Raw genomic sequence first — 15639 nt, 5'->3', positions numbered from 1 at the left:
CTATCTTACAGTGATGGAGGACAGGACAGATGAGCTTCTATTCTTTTTTTTTTTTTTTTTTTTTTTTGTAGTACTTAAGTTTGAACCCAAGGCTTTGCACATGCTAGGCAAGTTCTCTTCCACTGAGATACATTCCCATCCCTTTTTTTTTAAAAAAAAACTTTTAAGATAATAATTTTCTTAGTCATACATTTGTTTGAAATGGTTAAAATGTACAGTGATATTATAAATGTCACATATCTGCTTTTTATTTCTAAAGTGAATTATATATTAATATATCTATAAATAATCTTTGATTTCTTTAATTTCAAAATATTTGCCATTTTTATTTCATGAAAATTTTTTATGCACAAACAGGGAAAGTCACACCATATTGGTGTGTTTCAATCAAAAAAGTATGGAATGCTTCACGAATTTGCGTGTTATCCTTGCGCAGGGGCCATGCTAATCTTTTCTGTATTGTTCCCATTTTAGTATATGGGAGCTCTCCCATTCCTTTTTGAGAGAGTCCAAATTGCTGAAACTGGTCTCAAACTTGCTATCCTCCTGCCTTAGCCTCCCCAATAGCTGGGATTACAGGCACACTCCAGCTAAAATGAGCTTCTTGATTTGTAATCCTATAGCCCAGTCATTTGCAAAATTTGCACTGTGCTTGGTTTTCAATTCAAGCTATTTCTAGGTTAACTTCTTAATTGAGCTATTTCACTCAGCAGAGGACCTGAGATACCACAGATAAGAGAGAGGTTTAGGAGTAAGCATTAAGTATCACTGGCTGGGTCTCTGTTATCCTTTCCAGTCCCACTTATCTGAAGAGCCAGATTTCTCAAAGGACAAGTAACCCTAGAAGGGAATATCAAGGGGAAAGGTTTCCCCTCTTTACCACACCCGTTAGAGAACTTTTTGTTTATTAAGAATAGAACCTTAAAAAAAAAATCAAGTTGTTGGATAAAGAGATTTTTGTCTCTATGTTTGCCAGCTCCTGGAGTTACAAGAGTACAAGTTTAGGCAAACATGGCCCATTTCTCTTTTTCTGTGGCACTGGGGGATCTAACCCAGGGCCCTGTGCAAGCACTTGCCACTGAGCTGCACACCAGTCCCATGACCCATTTCTCTCTAAGGTGTCTCTTCACTCTTGATGCATTGGAAATCTTTGTGCATAACTCATTAGTGGTAATGACCCCACCTTGGGATGCAGCCATCTTAAATGTGGACTTTGGGGTTTTTATTGTTCTGAGTTGCTTCTTTTACATACTTTAGTTTGAGTGTACAGATTTGGGGTTTTAAAACTTGTTTTTAATTAAGACATGGTTTATTTTTATTGCTTGAGATAAAATGCAGTCTGAGAGACTCAAATGTAATTTACAAAATAAAGTACATGTGGGCAGACCATAAGAAAAAAGAAAAAAAAAAAAAAAGAACATTAAGGCTAAAGAGTCTGCCAGGATTCTTAAGTTTACATAGTAATTTCTTGGAGAATAAAAATCCCAGCACCTGCATTATAAAAAGGTACAGCTTATAAATGTCCTTCTCTTTGAAATACCTAAATGAACTAGACTGAATTATAAACTAATGGCTTGTAAAAATTCACCTGAGCAAGCTACTGAATGAAGATTCTAAGTGAAAGAGGTAGGGAGAGATTTAGGAAACCCAACCTGCTGTTTGTTTGTTTTATCTGTAATGTAACTCAAAAGTAGTCAAGCGGATGGTGAAGCTTTCCCTGTGTTTTGTTTCCCTGGGCTGAGCCTGTGAATACCAAGATTTAATCTAAAGAGGGTTGTGTTTTAAAAACTAACAACCAAGTAATAAAACACCTATAAAAGGGGTTTATAATGGAACCAGTGACAATTTTGAGTGTAGTATTACAACTCTTCTGCCTCCCCTCTCCCCTTTTCTATCCTTTCATCCAACTCTGTGCCCTTTGTCTTGGCTTCTTTCTCACCTTGCTGCCAAGAAGCAAAAAAGTAGGGACAGCTCACACCCCAAAGTAGCAAACCATCCTTAAAAAGTGAGGTGTATATTGTGGTCTGTATTTGATGACAGGGCTGTATTGCTTGCTTTGTTTGTCTAAGATAAGAATTAAGACAAGTTGCTCTAACAAAGTACCTACCAAGTTGTACAGTGTTTTTTAATGGTGAGTTTAAGATGTTGCTGCTGCAAAGTATCAGTGGCATAAAGAGGCTGGAGTCAACCAGGGTCCAGAGACTGGCCAGTTCTTGCCGCAAGTTCTCCCTGCATCATCCCACCAAGGACCAAGACCGCCTGACTCCAGGGACAGACTTCAGGCAACAGGTGGTTTTCTACCCAGGCCACCATGCCTGAAACTTGGTTCTTCTTCAGAGCCATGATTTTCCTCCCCCTCTCAATGAAATGGCGCCTAGGAAGGGAAACTTCGCGTTCAAACTCGGTAGGAGCCATTTCTCAAGTCTACCTTTCCTATATTCTGAAGTCTCTCCTGCCAGCATCCCACCCATATCCGGGAAGAGCCAGGGGCACTCTCTTCAGAGTCCGGAGGGCGCTGGGAGGCATGTGGGCAGCTTCAGAGTGGCCTCCTCTGGACAGCCAGAGGATCCTTCAACCTCCCTCATGTGGGCCTCAGGAACTCTGGGGGCCCAGGGGAAGCCTGGAAAACCGAACTTCGCCATCAGCCTTCCTTAAAGTGCAGGCTAGGCGAGGGGGGGAAGGGCCCCCCAGCGATCTCCCCCCAACTCCAGCCCTTCTGCCAGTCGGCTGCACAGCCCGAGAAGCATCCTGAACGTGGCTGAGAGCTCGCTGGCTCCTCGCAGGCCGGGTGAGGGCATCTTGAGGGGCAGCTTCCCCCTCCAGCCCGCGTCTGACATCCCCACTCCCACCCAAGGATGCCGCCGCCGTGCCCTGTCCGCAGTCGCTGAATGTCACTGCTCCCTCTTCCTCCCGATCAGGGTAGACACAGCTCCCAAGGCGTCCCCCACCCCAAAACTGCCGCGATTGCTAGAGGGCACAAGGCCTGGGCGAAGGACGAAGTTTGGGGCCCACCAGGGCGGGAGGGGGGCGCTTTGGTGAGGACCGCACCTCAGTCCCAGCCCTGGAGGGCACATTACCCGCCCCAAACGGCCCTGGCGTCCCCAACCTCCCGTGGACACCGGCATCCCCGCCCTCTCCCGAGGGCGGCGAGCGGAGACCCCCGGGGCGGAGGCAGGTACCCCTGGGGCGGAGACTGGGGCGGGCGGGGTCCGGGCTGCGCCCCCGGCCGGGCCGGGCGGGCTAGCGGGCGGCGCGGGGGGAGCGGGGCTGGGCGGCGCTGCCTCGGGCTCTGTGCGCTGCAGCCCGGAGCCGAGGAGGAGGAGGCGGAGGAGGAGAAGGAGGCGGCGGCGGTGGGTCCCGGGCGGGGGGAGCGCGGCGCTGCGGACCCGGGCGGCTGGCAAAGGACGAGGCGGAGGCTGAGGAAGGCAGCGGGGAGACCCGGGCTGCAGCAACAAAGGGCAGTGAGCGATTGGCCGGGCTGCAGGCGAGGTTAGCCGGGGACCTGGGTGGCCGGAGGCAGCGGCGAACGGTGCACGTGCTTGCAGACACGGGCGAGTGTGGAGCGGGGGGGGGGGGGGAGGGTGTGCACGCCCGGCGGGTAGGGGCTTGTTCCCCCTCGGCATGGTATGGCGAGGAGGCTGCAGCGACATCGTACTGTCTGCACCCGGCCTGGGGCTTGCAGGGTAGGGGTGTGTGTGGGGGGAGGATGCGAGCCAGGGGGCGGGCGAGTAGTCGCCCGGGACGGGACGGGAGTGAGGGTGGAGGAGGGGGCGGGATGGAACGCTCCAGGCGGCGCGCCCGTCCGCGCGATCCACCGCGGGAGCTGGCGACTGAGAACCTCGAATTTTAACTTCGCGTGCCCGCCCGCGCGCGCCCGCCCGCGCCCACCCCTAAATCCTGCGGCCGCCGCCAGCGATCAGCTCTCACACAAACTTTAGCTGCGGGCTAGGGGCTTTGGGGTTGAGTGGGGGAGGGGAGAGGGAAAAGGCTCCTGATTGGCGTCGTCCGCAGCCAATGAGGCCTAGCGCCTCTGCCGCGAGTAGACCCAATCCATTTCTAGCGGTAGAGGGGGCGGGTAGGTGGAAGTAGAGGTGGCGCGGTGTCTGGGAGAGAGAAAAAGAGCTGCACCAATAGGTGCCCGGAAGAGGCGGGCCCAGCGGTCTGTTGATTGGTACTGGCAGTGGACCCTCCCCCGGGGTGGTGCCGGAGGGGGGATGATGGGTCGAGAGGTGTGTCTATGTGGAAGCGAGATGACCGGCAGGAACTTGCCCCAATGGGCTGCAGAGTGGTTAGTGAGTGGGTGACGGACAGACCCACAGGCCAACGGGTGGCCGTACGTGTCTGTGGTCTCGTCCAATGGAGCAGCGCCGGGGCGGGGCCGCGGCTCGGGTTTAATGAGACTCCATTGGGCTGTAATCAGTGTCATGTCGGATTCATGTCAACGACAACAACAGGGGGACACAAAATGGCGGCGGCTTAGCTCCTACCCCTGGCGGCGGCGGCAGCGGTGGCGGAGGCGACCGCACCTCCTCCAGGCGGCAGCCGCGGTTTCTTTCACAGGCAGCGACAGCGCCCGCGGCAGGCGCGGTGGCGGTGGCGCGCGGCCAGGTCTGTCACCCACCCCGCGCGTTCCCAGGGGGAGGAGACTGGGCGGGAGGGGGACAGACAGGGGGGCCAGGGGCTTGCGACGCCCCTCCCACAGGCCTCTGCGCGAGGGTCACCGCGGGGCCGCTCGGGGTCAGGCTGCCCCTGAGCGTGACGGTAGGGGGCGGGGGAAAGGGGAGGAAGGACAGGCCCCGCCCTCTGCCGGGCCTCCAGGGCAGTGGGCGGGGCCTAAAAGGGGCGGGGCAAAGTCGGGTGGGGGCGGGGCTCGAGGAGTGGGAAGGCGGAGGCTGGGAGGGATTTCTGAGTGGGAATGCTCCGGTAGAAGCGGTGGTGGGGTAGTCGAGGGGGTGGGGAGGATTGGTGAGGGTCATATGGAAAGGGAAGATTAAGGTGTAAAAGGAGGTACAGAATGGAGAGTAGGGAGGGTTGTAATTTTGGAGATATGGAAGGGAGACGGAGGGCTATGGTGAGGGCAGGTGAAATGATGCAGAAGAGCTGGAATGCAGTCATCTCCGGGCAGAGTTAGGATGGTTTTGGGTGTGGTGGATGTGTAGAGTTGAGAATGCTTTGCAGAGTAAGTATTGGATTGGGGGTAGTATTGACCCTGTGTTGGAAGGTACACTTGCTGTGAAGGAAGAGAGGTATTTGAACCCACGTGTTGAAATAGGAAGAAGGTTTGCTAACTCAGGAGTATATAAAGCTTTAAAAAACGTGGAGGAGTGGGATAGTTATGTTTGGGAGAGTTTCTGAAAGATGATAAGATTCTCAGCACACTTAAATGTGAAGGAAGAAGAAGGGGGCTGTCATAACTTGTAAAATACTCCCGTAGTAGAAAATATCGTGGACATGGGATACAGCGGGTGGGAAAAGGCTACAGGTATGAAGAAGGTGGATGGGACTGGGCAATAAGTATAAGTGAAAGCAATTTGGTGAACTGTGCCCGGAATGAGGATGGGACCAGAAAGGTGTTAGTTTGTGAGAAAAAGTTGTTAACTGGAGCCTTGAGGGGCTGGGTTTGAGGCTCAGTGGTAGAGCGCTTGCCTAGCATGTGTGAGGCACAGGGTTCGATTCTTGGCATCACATAAAAATAAATAAGTAAAGGTTACCAAAAAAGCTTTTTTTTTTTTTTTAAAAAAAAAAGGCAGTCTTGGAGGAGTGCACAGTGTCTCAGGAAGTGGATTTGCTTGTTCCTTCCTTCCTTTTCCTTTTTTTTCTTTCTACTGGGGATTGAACCCAGGGGTGCTTAACCACTGAGCCACATTCCCAGCCCTTTCTTATATTTTCTTTGGAGACAAGGACTGAGTTGCTTAGGGCCTCACTAAATTGCTGAGGCTGGTTTTGAACTCTTAATCCTCCTGCCTCAGCCTCCCAAGGCTTTGGGATTACAGACGAGAGCCACTAGGATTAAGTGCACCACCACGCTCAGCAAATTTGCTAGTACTGTCTTATGGGCCGAGTTCAGAGAATGATGGGAGATGACGGGGTACTTGTTGTGGAGTGACCACATTATAAATGGTCTTCTGTTCACCATGAAGTTTAAATCTTCCAATTGGGAGAGGATGTCGGAATGTGATAGAATATTAGAAGTTCTGAAGGGGTGGTGGTTAAAGAATTACAAATGTGGGGAAAAAAAGAAGAGAATCCTGAACCAAGTATATTTGGGGTGGAAGTGCCAGGAAATTCAAGGTAAAGAGTGCATAAAGTCCCTTCATATGTGGCCTGGAGGTGGAAGTAGCAAGTGAGAATTGTTGTATTGGGATTGTGTTCTGTGGTGTTTCAATAAAGTTTTTTTTTTTTTTAAAGTACATTCCCTTTGTCTTACTTGTTATACCATATGTTTATTTCATTTTTGAAGATTAAAAAAAAAACCCTACTTTTTTTTTGGCATATTCCTGAAATAAAACATTTTAAAAATATATTTTTTAGTTGTAGTGGACACAATATCTTTGTTTTATTTATTTATTTTTATGTGGTGCGATGATCGAACCTAGGGCCTCGAACATGCTAGGCGAGTGCTGAGCCACAACCCCAGCCTAACATTTTGTTCTTATTCATAATTTTTTAAAAGTTTTTTTTAGTTATACATGGGCATAATATCTTTATTTTGTTTATTTATTTTTTATGTGGTGCTGAGGATCTAACCTAGGGTCTCACACATTCGAGGTGAGCGATCTACCGCCAAGCCACATCCCCAGCCCATTATTCATTAAATTTTTACACTTGTATCACAATTAGTTTAAGCACTAATGTTTTTAAGAAGAATTGATAATATTGCATATTTTAGAAAGGGTAAGATTCATTATTATGTTTTTTTGTAGTGATTAGGGTATGCTTGTCTTCGTCTTTACTAGCTCCTGAACTGTTTTTCAAAGTGTTGTACCAGCTTACACTGTATTCAGCAATATGAGTTACCCACTCAGCTACATTCCCAGACCTTTTTATTTTTTATTTTGAGACTGGATCTCCTTAAGGTGTCCCAACTAGCTTGGAACTGTCCATCCTTCTTCCTCAGTCTCCTGAGTAGCTGGGGTTACAGGCATGTGTCATTGCCCAGAAAAAAGTTTTAATGTTAAAGGAAGAGTTTAGTGGATAACTGGCTGATGGTGATGACAAGCAGAAGTTTTGCCTTTTGGCTGTACCTAGGGCTTCTGAATAGAGTGCATTTTATATTATTGCTGTTATACCATATGTTTATTTCATTTTTGAAGATAATAAGGTGGAGACTGTCAGATGTAAGGCATACTATCAATAAAAAGTAAACAGAGTGAGTAATTCGAGGTAGAGGAAGTATGATAAATAATTTTAATGTGTTCCAGAAACTTCCTTGGACTTTCACATACCAATTAGAAAAAGACTTTTAAGTAGCTGGGCAAGGTGGTATACTCCTTGCTGTTTGGGAGTCGAAACAGGAGAATTCCAAGTTTGAGGTTGGCCTGGGCAACTTAATAAGACCCCTGCCTCAAAAAAGGTGTTGAGATGTAGCTCAGTGGTAAAGTGCCTCCCTACATGCTCAATGCCCCTGGGTCAATCCCCAGTCCAAAAAACCCCCCCAAAAACTTAAGTGATCTGGTGCTCAGTTTCTTAGATTGTTCTTTACAATAAACCTTTGGTTTTCCATGTGCATAGGCAGACTTGTATTTATATTCAGAAAAAAGGAAATTGTTTTATCAAAGTAGAGATGTGATTTGTTATTCCTTGCAGAATGGTAAATGACATGGATGGAAGAAGTGGGATGAAGGGATAGTTCTCTGTAATGCCTTAATTTGCATTTCTAAAGGATCTTTTAAAAAAAATAGCTTTATCTATCTATCTATTTATTTATTTATGTGGTGCTGAGGATGGAACTCAGGGCCTCCCACGTGGTAGGCGAGCGCTCTACCGCTGAGCCATAATCCCAGCCCCCTCTAAAGGATCTTTAAACAAATTTTTATTGAACTCCAATAATCTTCTGGTAACTGTCTTATAGTAGACTTGAGAAAGAGAACACACCATAATTTTTATATCATTCATTTTATTGTTGCTGGATATTTTAGTTGTTTCTGAATCAGGGCAATAGTGCACAAACCTGTTGTAATTATTCCCATACATGTTATCTAGTATACAAGTTTTTCTAGGGTGTATACCTAGAGGTGAAATTGTTGGTTTATACACAGGGTGACCACTTATCCTAGTTTATGCCTATTGTCCCAGTTTAATTACAACAGGTTTAGTTCTCGAAAGTATTTGGGTTTGGCTGAGCTGTATGGTCACCCTAGTCATTAGGGTATGCTTGTCTTCGTCTTTACTAGCTCCCAAACTGTTTTTCAAAGTGTTGTACCAGCTTACACTGAATTCAGCAATATGAGTTCCCATTATCCTTTCCAACTTTCAGTCTTGTTAGCTTTTAAGTTTTATCCAGTCTGGTAAATTTTTCATTTACCTTATTAGTAATCAGGTTGAACATCTTTTTGTATAATTATTAGCCATTTAGATTTCCTCATTTGTAAAGTTCTTATTCAAGCCCTGGCCCCCACCTTTTAATTGGTCCATATGTCTTTTATTGCTTTTTAGAAGTTCTTTATTTACTGTGAATTCAAGTCCTTTTTTCATATGTGTATTTTGCAGATACCCTCTTCCATTCTGTGGCTTGCCTTTTCTCTCTTTATGGTGTCTTTTAATAAGCAGAAGTTCTTAATTTTAATGGAGTCAAATTTATTGGTCTTTTCTTTATGGTTAATGCTTTTTGTGACTTAATTTAAAGAGTCTTCTTACCCTGAAGTCAAGAAGATACTCTCCTGTACAGTGTTATATCCCAAAAGCTATATTGACGTTAAAAGATATAACTTTCTGAGTAAAATAAACTCTTCTTGACCCCCAACCTCGCTGTTGAAATCTGTTTTTTTTTTTTTTGCTTTTCTTCTGTTCTGCCTTCTATTCTCTGTCTTGAGTTTTTACTTGTCTGCAACTGCAACTGAGAGCCAGGTGCTGACTTCCCCTGTCTCTTAGGAGAAAATGGTCATAGAGAAAGAAGGTTCAGCCAGATTAAATTTTACAGGTCTCCAGCTGACTGTATTGCCCTTTTTCCTTTTATGAGCTAGGATTTTATTGTGTTCCTGCTATGTGTCTGCCACTATCCATGCTTCTTTCATATTTGTTATCTCCATGATTTGTCTTAATAGTTTATAAAACAGGGATATAGTTTCAGGTTTTGTTTTTTTTTGGTATGGGGCTGGGGATGGAAGTGGTATTTTCATTTTTATAGATGAGAAAACAGACTTGAATTGATTTAGTAACATGTCCAGTGTCCTACAACTTAGTTAGCTGGCAAAATGGGGACTTGGTCCATGAACTCTAAATACATTCCATCATATTGTACTCAGGGCCTCACGTGTGCTAGGCAAATGCTGTATTGCTGAGCTACACCACCAACACTACACTGCCTTATTTGTTTATTTTTTATGCTGAGGATTGAACCCAGGGGCACATTACCATGGAGCTGCATCCCTAGCCCTTTAAAAAAAATTTTATTTATTTTTTTAGTTTTAGGTGTACATGATATCTTTATTTTATTTTTATGTGGTGCTGAGGATTGAACCCAGTGCCTCATGCATGCTAGGCGAGCCCTTTACCACTGAGTCACAACCCTAGCTCCCCTTTTTATTTTTTGAGACAGGGTCTCACTAAGTTGCTGAAGCTGACCTTGAACTTGCAATCCTCTTAGCCACCTGAGTTACTGGGATTATAGGTTTGTGCTACTGTTCCCAGCCCAACTTCCTTATTTTAATTTTTGCTGTTAACTTGTTCTAATTGAAGCACACAAAGATAATCTGTTGTGAAACTGGATAAAATACTCCTCTATGTATGTTAAAGTAGCCAGTACATTTTAAGTGGTTTGAATGGGTGATAGAAGGTTTGTAAACTCTTGAAAATGTATGCACCTGTTCATTTTTAAAAGTAGATTTAGCTCGGCTTGGTGGCACATGCTATAACCCCAGTGACTTGAGAGCCTGAGGCAGGAAGATTACAAGTTAGAGGGCAGCCTGGGGGAACTTAATGAGACCAAGTCTCAAAAAGTAAGAAGGGCTGGGGATGTAGCTCAGTAAGTAGGAAAGCATCCCTGGGTTCAATTCCTAGTATCCAAAAAAAAAAAATATATATATATAATTTTTTTGAGTCTTAAAAAAAAAGGGAACCTTATTCTGGATATCTGATCTGAAGACATCAAACACAGCATCCTGAAATGATCTGTCTTTTCAAAATAATCTTGAAAAAAAAACAAACATCAAATTTCTTCTTATTACACTGTTCTCAGTCTTTGTCATTAAAAAATGACAAATTTATAACTGGGGAGAAGTCTAGGACTGAGCAAAAATTTTAAATGCCATGAAAGAGATACTCTAAATTTAGTTGATTATTTCTTAGGTGGAAGTGCTTAGTTATCATTATTACTAATCAGTGTACCCAGGCTGCAAAGGCCTGATGACTTTAAATGACTTTTCATCTTGTTTCTGAAATCCTCTGTTTTACAAGGGATCACATTTCCTGTGAGGTTCCTAACAGTGTGATTAAATTTTAGAGACCGAAACTATTGAGCACTTAAATGTAGGAATGACTATGCAAACCTAATTCATGGGTTTCACCAGGAGATTTGGGACATGTCTCTACTAATTTATGATGATGATGTTGAAACTAATCTTTGTTAGGGATTATGGAAGCCATAATAGTTTATTGATGGTTCAGTTATTGTTTGTTGAAGCAGATTTACACAATTATAGTTTAATGACTTAACAAGGATATTGTCAACTAGGAGAGCATGACATGAAAAATTAAACTTCCAATTAATATAATGTGTATTAGTTGAAATGATAATTTTCATGGTGATTTAGCCTCTTAGAAATCCTTGGAAAACATTATTAGCTTATGAATTGAAAACTCCCTAAGTTAATGAGTAGTGGGAAAGAACTTAGTATTACACTAAAAAGATGGGGAATTAAATATTCGATCCAATGAACATTTATTAAGTGGCTACTTTGGGCTTGCTGCTGAATTAGACTCATAAATATAAGTTGAACAAGATTGATGTTTGGAGAAATGAAATACTATTTGCTTTTATTTCTTCTTTCAATCACCTTCCTCCCAACCTACAGTGGATGAATACTATTGCCAGAGTGATTCAGTCAACAGATTTGTGTACATGCACGTCAATATGTATTATTGTGTCCCTTGCTCCTGTAGTGGTTTCCTACTTCTTCACTTGTCACATTCACATACCATAGCCTGTCCTTAGTCATAACCACTTTTATTTCAACATGTACCTGTCTAGGCAATAGGCACATGGACTTGGTGTCCCTTTTGTATGACAGTTTATTTGTAGCTTCTGTGCCTTTCTCCTTGGTTCTTTTCATTAATTTTTTTTGAGAGTTTTAAAAAAATATGGAATGTGTCATCCTTGTACAGGGGCCATGCTAATCTTCTCTGTATCGTTCCACTTTTAGTATATGTGCTGCTGAAGTGAGCACCCCTTCATTCATTATTGATGAATTCATTTGACAAGTAGACATTGAACCCCCCTCTTAGTATTGAGTTCTGGTAAATTTGGGGGCATACAATGATGAATCAATCATGAATCCTGTTATTAACTATTTTTAGTCTAGTAAGGGAGAGGAGGTCAGTACCCAAGCAGGCATAATACAAAATGGAACGTTGATGTTAAAAAAAGTAAATAGTAAGAGAAGAAAATAGTGAGGAAACTAAATGTTTCCTGTAAGTCTTCTGAAAAGGTGCGTATTACACTGGACCATGAAGGATATGATTTTGAGTGGAGAAATTGAACAGTTATCCAAGTTCTGCATTATTTTTCACGGTTCAGTTTAAGTCCTATCTATCGAAGGGGTGTTCTTGGTGTGAATTTGTGTGTATTGGACAGGGACTTGAACTCAGGGCATTCTACCACTGAGCTACATTCTTGGCCCTTTTTAAAAAATTTGAGACAGTCTTGCTAAGTTGCCTAGCAATCCTCCTTCAGCCTCCCAAATCGCTGAGTTTACAGGTACATATTACCATGCCCAGCCATCCAAGGGATGTTCCTATACCCATCCATATTCCATATGGTTTCAGCAAGGAATAGTCCTAGTTGTGCTAGACTTCTTCATTCTGTAATTAGAGGAATCGTGATTATAGAATAAGGAAGTCTAATATACAAAATTGTTAAAATGGAGCTGCTTTGTTGGGGGTAGGGGGTTATGGTGGCCCTAGCCTTGAATCCACAAGGAGTTATCTGCAGGTGACTGCCTCACAAGGAACAAAAAGAGCTTAGTTTGAAAACCATTGGAGAGACAAAGGAAAGAGTTGGCAACATAGATCACATTTCAAAAGAACATCAACATAAAACCAAAACATAAGTCTTTCACACTTTGGTGGCTCCATTTTCTTTTGTAAATTGGGGGAAAATGATGCTACCTTCAAGGGTTGCTGCTAACCTAAGAAGGTATTAGAAAGTAATTGGAATTGTTTTATAGTTTAATGCTGTTTTTTTTTAAACAACAAAATTTATTGAGGTGAAATTTACATAACATAAAATGAACCACTCTAAAATGAACAGTGACAGTACATTCACAGTATTGTTTAACTACTACCGCTATTTGGTTCTGAAACATTCCCATCAATCCAAAATAAAGCCTGTTACACTTTAAACATATTCTCACCATGACTTCCTCCTTTTACTCCAAATTTGTGTTTTGTCTATGAATTATGTATTCTGGATGTTTCATAGAAACGGAATTATATAATATGTGGCCTTTTGGGTTTGACTTCTTTTACAACATAATGATTTCAAGGCTCATCAACATTATAGTAACATGTATTAATATTTCATTACTTTTTGTGACTGAATACTATTCCAGTATATGGATATATTCCATTTTTTTTTTTGTATCTTTATCTATTAATGGACCTTTGGACTGTTCCTACCTTTTGGCTATTTTGAATAGTGCTATTATGAACATGTGTGTACTTGAACTTAAATATTCGAGTATCTGTTTTCAGTGCTTTGGGGTATATACCTAGAAGTGTGTTATTTAAGTGTGTTATCTAAGGTCATATAGTAATTCCACGTTCAGGTTTTTTTTTTTTTTAATAGTTGTAGATGGACAGTATGCTTTTATTTTATTTATTTATTTTTTTATGTGGTGCTAAGGATTGAACCCAGTGCCTCACACATGCTAGGCAAGCATTCTGCCACTGAGGTACAGCCCCAGCCCTCCATGTTCAGGTTTTTTTTTTTTTTTTCTTTCCCTATCAGTCAATTATTCATCCTTTCCACCAGCTCCTCCTGCCAAGTTATCATGGCCAAGTAAATGTGAGGCGAGGACAGCCCAGGTGAGGTTCCTTCCTCAAATATCTCTTCCATGAAGGAGGGTGCCTGGCCCCTCTACTCTAGGCTCAACTGAGGGGAGGTGGAGTAGGCAGGCTAGGCCGATATGTTCAGGTTTTTGAAGAAACACCAAACAGTGCTTTGCTTTATATCTTCCATAATACCTACTACAGGATTTCATGCAGGGGACATTATTTTGCTAAATATTATTTATCTTTGATAAGTGTTTATAACTCACCTCTCAGTGCATGTGCTTTGGGTCTCAAACGTTAATTTTAAGGGAAATAGATGCATCCAAGGCTTGAAAGTTAACAAATATCACCATACAGATGAGTTTCATGTTGTCAAGACATTAGGAATTTATTAACTGAGGATTCTGTTTTAGGGTGGTGTCAGAGGAAAAAGAAGTCAAGGTCCCCTCCCTTTACAGTTATGGATGCTCACTCAGTTACACAATGGGCTTTGAAAAAATCCAGGAACTTATAAAAAGCAAGAGAGCTAAAAATAATTGTTAGCAAGTAAAATTCAGGATGGCAAGAGTAAATTCTGTTATTAATCTGTACTTTTTTTCTATCACTGTTTTTGGTGTATCTTTAATCTCATGACTGGAATGTAAGAATGTTATGCCATTTGATTTTGAAATAACACACAGCTTTAGTAAAAACTTAGAGGAGGCCTCACATAATTCCCATTATTCAGGATATTTTGACTCTTCTTATGCTGATATGAATATTTCTGAATAGTGTTGATATTTGTATAATACCAGTGAAGTTAAAAGCTCAATGTTGGACTAAGCATTTCTCTAGATCTGTTTAGAATAGTTCGTAATGAATGATGTAAATAGTGTTAGAAGATTATATGATACAACCATATAATTTTCTGATACTTGTAGCTAAAAATAAAATTCTTCACAACCTTGGAAAATAGAATAACTTAATTTGATGTATCATAAATCCCCTGAATTAATTTGGAATGATTTGCTACCTTTTTGATATCCTTTCATTCCAATTTTCAAGTTTTATAGAAAAAAAATGAAAAGAGAATAATGATTTTAGGATTTTAGCTTGTGATTGAATATCCTATCTACATATGAAACAAGTCCCAATGCTCTGAGAAAGAGAAGTGGTGTGGATAATTCTGAGTCAGGAAAAAAAAATCATTTCTATTTGGCTTTTGAATGAATTATGTATTTTTTTTTTTCCTGTAGATTGTCTTTCTAGTTAGATACTGCTTAGGCTAAAATGAAATTGGTTTTCAATCTATTCTCTTAGCTTATGCCAATTTACAGTGGGACCAGTGGGATGTCGGAAACAAATCAGCCCAAGATTAAAAAATTTGCAGTGGATAATATACAAAGTGGATAATATACATGTGTTTAGTTGAGAATTGGCTACAGATAAGAGACTTCTGATTTTATTCCTCTCCTAGCTGTATATTTTCTTTCTTTTTTTTTTTTTTTTTAAACACTGTGATTCTGCTTGTAGCAAAGAGCTGCTGAGTTACATCTGCTTCTGCGTAATTAACTCTGTTGGTTGGTGTCAGATGAGAGCTAATTTTGAGATTAAATTGAGGAGTGGGGTATGTGCTTGTGGCTGGAGGAGGGGAGAAGAATCTAAGGTTGCTTGGTTGTTTTATATGAGAACAAAATATAGTTATTCACAGTTTTTTAAAAGATTTATTTATTTACTTTATTTTTGAAGTAAAAATCTTAAAATGTGACTTGTGTCTATATGTGTTTATTATTGTGGAAACTGGAACATCCTTCTTTTAGTGAAGCTGGTGGTGATATCTTGGTAGGCCAGGTGGCATTTAGGACAAACAGTGAATCCTGCCTAGGAAAGTTAATTCTGACCTTAAAACAACTTTTGCCTCCCTCCCCTGTGATAGTTACCTGATTATTTCAGTAATAGTGGAGTTTTTTACTAATGGGATTCTCTCTTAGGAATCTTATCATGAACCTGATTTTTAAAACTTGGAGAACATGTGCTTGCTTTGGCAGCACAGATATTGAAATTGGAATGATACAGTGAACATTAGCATGGCCTCTGAGCAAGGATGTCATGAAAGCTTGTGATACATTTATATTTTTAGGCTGATGATTTGTGAAAAAATGAAATAATAAAATTAGGAGAACAGGTTTGGTTTAGAAAAGAGTCAAATTTACTACTACTTCTTTTTTTTTT

General features: G+C 42.0%; 1 protein-coding gene, 2 non-coding genes and 2 pseudogenes across 6 annotated transcripts in view; 2 read left to right on the top strand and 3 right to left on the bottom strand.

Annotated features, from left to right (window-relative positions):
• Positions 1-391: 391 nt before the first annotated feature.
• LOC114089535 (U6 spliceosomal RNA) lies at positions 392-491 on the bottom strand (annotated as a pseudogene).
• A 2901-nt stretch (positions 492-3392) lies between these two features.
• Kat6b (lysine acetyltransferase 6B) overlaps positions 3393-15639 on the top strand; it is a 185614-nt gene continuing 173367 nt past the window's right edge. Inside the window, exon 1 of one of the 4 annotated variants that reach the window (XM_071611144.1) lies at positions 3393-3489. The gene's annotated coding sequence lies outside the window, so the exon portion shown is untranslated. Of the gene's footprint in view, positions 3490-4181; positions 4609-15639 lie in introns of those variants that run through there. The other 3 variants (XM_027931246.3, XM_071611145.1, XM_071611146.1) reach the window with 3 other exon arrangements.
• On the bottom strand, positions 11510-11603 carry LOC114089544 (U6 spliceosomal RNA; annotated as a pseudogene).
• Positions 13438-13560, bottom strand: LOC114089564 (small Cajal body-specific RNA 21). The gene has a single exon (XR_003582207.1). It is a non-coding gene; the product is annotated as a small Cajal body-specific RNA 21 (non-coding RNA).
• Positions 15440-15546, top strand: LOC114089547 (U6 spliceosomal RNA). Its single transcript, XR_003582196.1, has one exon. It is a non-coding gene; the product is annotated as a U6 spliceosomal RNA (small nuclear RNA).

The sequence above is a fragment of the Marmota flaviventris genome, chromosome 4 (genome assembly GCF_047511675.1).
Source record: "Marmota flaviventris isolate mMarFla1 chromosome 4, mMarFla1.hap1, whole genome shotgun sequence".
NCBI lineage: Eukaryota > Metazoa > Chordata > Mammalia > Rodentia > Sciuridae > Marmota > Marmota flaviventris.
Note: the sequence above shows the minus strand (reverse complement) of the source record. Positions and strands in the feature narration are given on the sequence as shown.